Source organism: Montipora foliosa, chromosome 7 (assembly GCF_036669935.1).
Source record: "Montipora foliosa isolate CH-2021 chromosome 7, ASM3666993v2, whole genome shotgun sequence".
Lineage (NCBI taxonomy): Eukaryota > Metazoa > Cnidaria > Anthozoa > Scleractinia > Acroporidae > Montipora > Montipora foliosa.
Genome location: NC_090875.1, coordinates 1547343 through 1550904, shown reverse-complemented (window position 1 = coordinate 1550904; position 3562 = coordinate 1547343). Strand labels below are relative to the sequence as shown.

The 3562-nt window shown below is 38.9% G+C and overlaps 1 pseudogene; it reads left to right on the top strand.

The window, feature by feature from the left end:
* Positions 1-1685: 1685 nt before the first annotated feature.
* LOC138009583 (uncharacterized) lies at positions 1686-3264 on the top strand (annotated as a pseudogene).
* The last annotated feature ends 298 nt before the right edge of the window (positions 3265-3562 follow it).

The window sequence follows — 3562 nt, the reverse complement described above, 5'->3', positions numbered from 1 at the left end:
AAAATCATGGAACGGCGAGGAAAATGTTATCACATATGGAACTCACACGACATCAGAACTACTCTTCTCTGCTGGCACCCTACACTCACATTTGAAGCATACTCGCTACAAAGGTCCAGAACAATTGCTACAGAGACGATCATTGGATAGCTGCAGGGCAAAAGCAATCAAATCCGGTTTTTTTTCTTTGGTTTGTAAATTATGAAATGTTTTGAAAAGTTCCTTGACTTTGTATACAGAAACGTACAGTGGTCGTCATATAATCCCGAATTCTTCCATTTCAGGTGTGTACAGGATCATTTCACTAGTCGTGGCATGAGGATTTCCAGTGTCCTGCACAGCAATGCTCATCAATAGCACTTACCTCTTTGCTATATGGTACTATAAAACCTGTAAAGTTCTGAAGACAAAGAGAACTTGATGAAGTCTTACTCACAGGTGATACAATTCATTTTAATCAGTAGTGTTACCTTGGAAAATCCACTACTGGTGTACTCAAGCACACGCTTGATAAACTTCGAAAGGACTTGCAGTGGTTTAATTTTCAGTTTTTCACAGAGAGAGAGAGAGAGATTCTAGGTGGGCCAATTGATAAAATCGTCAATTCCCCAGGTGATGATGGATTTGTAGCTTAGAAGACATCTTTGGAAAGTGTCAAAGAGAACGAGTTATTGGCTCGTTGCCACGAATTTTAGACTTCACTATTGCTTGTGCATATAATTATGCTACATGGTATGTAATAGATTTACATGCCAGAAATTCCTGCAGGATGGTGGATGAAAATGGTTCCTTAGTCCTCGTAAAATTCAGCAATTTTAATGGTCTTTTTTATCACCTAAGATCATTTGTAAACACAAGTACCTCTGACGACTTGACTTTTGAAGCTCTTATACTAAATGATAATGAACCAATGCCCACCGAAGACGTTCTTATCCTTCCTGTGTCAACTCTGTTATCGTATCAGAACAGATTTCGAAATATAGATGTACAGAGCTCATTTACAGCATGTCTCGGGAAAGGTCGACAAATAAAAGACAACATCCTCGATTAGGAAAGAACAGGTATCCAACGATTCCACCACAACCTGTGGTGTGTACATTATCAAACGTTTTGAAAAGTTCCTTGACTTTGTCAACAAAAACTTACAGTGCTCGTCATAGAATTCAGAATTGTCCCATTAAGAAGTACTTTCCTTCCACAAGGAAATAAAGCACGCTATTCTGGATGAAATATCCACTAAGAAAAACAACTGAGATGATGCAAAGCTGTGTCCATGCTCTCAAATGGAAAAAGCAAGTGGACAAAAAACCGACAAGTTTGCAATTTGTCAAATGAAATTGAAAGAATGCCCTGCACGTGACTATAAATATTTTCTACTTTTGCATGACCCATAATGCCTTGCACCTTGGGGGGTACATATGACAACAATTATGGCGAAGCGTTTCAGTGTTGAAGATGTGGTGAATTCAAGCTTCCCTAAAACTTCCAAAGAAGTCTAAGTTGAAGAAAGTCTGCTAGACGTTATCAATTGATTTTGAGAAATCAATCGGTAAAAAGGCACTTGTAAACATTGTATGCAACGCTTTAAACACATCCACTTCAGGTCTTTCTGGAATTGTGAAGGAAACGTCTTCGACTCAGTGCACCAGTATCCCTACTATCACTTATCTACAGAAGTTAAAGGAATGACAGAAAAGCTTAACTGGAATACCGCTCTGATGGAATTCTTTATTGCGGCCACTTACAACAAGCAACAAGTGCAGAGATATAAATCCCTTTGGGTTTGGGAACACAAGAAAGGAATTCACTTTGTAAAGTAAGTTCGTCCTTTAGAATAAGACTTCATTCCCTTTCCGGAATACAAGAACCTTTTGGGCTGTGAGAGGCAGTTGTAACCCCTCATTCTCCACAGACAGTAAAGAAAGTAAATTGACGTACTTGTTCCTGAGAAGATCTTCCAGCAAACCAGTGTTTTTTTTCCATCAGGGTTACAAACCAACAAGCACAGTGATAAGTATACTGTATGAAATAAACTTTAAGTCTGCTGTTTATTTTATAGGTTAAGAGGTGACTGTAGCCACATTAGTGCACTTATGTTCATGCTCTTACTTGCACTGATTTGCCATGTTCATGGTCGGATCCTTAAGGTAACACCATTTTTCATCCAGCTATTTCAAACAAAGGAAATAACTTACCTGTTTGTATACATGATATATGTGGGTTGTTCTTTATCCTGCAGGTACCAAAGGTGAGTTAGTCCTATTGGAGAATATTAATTTTTACAAAGCAAGGTTTGGAAAGGAGCCTCCCTTAAAGAAATTGAAGCCTACACCAGCAGTGACAGAACAATATTATGGTATTGGTGATGAAGACAAACAGGAGGAGCAAAAAATGAACTTGAAAAAAAACATTTATGAGGCAAATCAAGGAAATCTATTGCCACCGATTTACTATATACTCGGATGTAATATTTTTTCTGTGCCAGCTATTCATAATCCCCTTGACATAGCGCCAGCTGATGATTTACACCTTGTTTACTGTTATGAGCTTGAGGCCGAATTTGAAACAGAAAACACTGGAAATAAGGCGAACATCAGCCCAATAAAGAAATACCTGGCATCCGTGAATGATAATTTAAGGGAAAGCAGAGTCAATAATTTAATCAATCAGCGTACATGATCCTAAAATTGCAGAAATTGAAGAAGCTAGATGAGAACAGTCCAATAGTTCCTGGTGGTATTCTGAATGCGTCATGAGGATTACTGCATCAAACCTCAAGCGTGCTCTTGTAAAAGAAACAACAAGCCCCACCAAAGCCATGAAAGAGATTCTTTGCTATGGGAAACCTTTTCAATCTGCCTACATGAAGGATGGTGTCAAGTCAGAGGAAAATATATAGTCATGCTACTATTGAAGTCAAGAAAATTCATCCTCGAGATAATAATACAATGGAAGCTGCTCTAGTCAGACTGAACATTGTGAAGGAAATTGATGGTATCTTGTGCATGAATGAAAAGCACTCATGCTATTATCAACTACAACAGCAGCTGTATTGTAGTGGAAGAAAGTGGACAGATTTTGTTGCTTCAGATGGTGTCAACATATTTTTTACAGGGGTGGATTACTATTCTGCCCAGACGTGAGCATTTCTACTATAATGTATTATTACTGGAGCTTGCTTACCCAAGGGTAAAGGATGGGCTACCAAGAATTGGTGAAGTAGGCATAAATTACTCAAAATTATATTCATCAAGGACGGAGTAGAACATTTTAACAATGGACTTAACTGATTAGAGTGTAATGTGGAGTGCTAGTTTTCTACCCCATATGAACCATGTGAGCGATGGCCCTACTAATGGAAATGGGCCTACACAAGGACAGAGAAAGAACCCACGACCCTTGGGTTAGATCACCGCTGCTCTACCGACTGAGCTACAAGGTCAGACGGGAGCAGGCCATGGGAACTGACTATGTTAACGTCACGGCAATGAAAATGTACAAGTACAAGGAAGGATTACGTTTTTTGCAAAAAACAGGGTAGAAAACTAGCACTTCACATTAC